Source organism: Rattus norvegicus, chromosome 15 (assembly GCF_036323735.1).
Source record: "Rattus norvegicus strain BN/NHsdMcwi chromosome 15, GRCr8, whole genome shotgun sequence".
In the NCBI taxonomy this organism is placed as follows: Eukaryota; Metazoa; Chordata; class Mammalia; order Rodentia; family Muridae; genus Rattus; species Rattus norvegicus.
In genome coordinates, this window is record NC_086033.1 from 57,607,815 (window position 1) to 57,608,062 (window position 248).

A 248-nucleotide genomic window follows, 5' to 3' on the forward strand; every position below is an offset into this window, starting at 1 on the left:
TCCATAACTGCACTATTGCTATTGTTAGGAAAATTACAATATCTGATATGTAGGATGGTCTTAAGCGACCCCTGTGAAGATGTCATTTGACCCCTGAAAGAGTCACAACCCACAGGCTGAGAACCCCTGATGTAGCTCTGGAGGTGGGATTTGGAATGAGTGGCAATTGGCTGGGCTAAAATCCATGTAAAACTGAAGTATGTGATTAGAAGGTGTGAGGGCCTGACTCAAGCAATAAGAAAAAACAA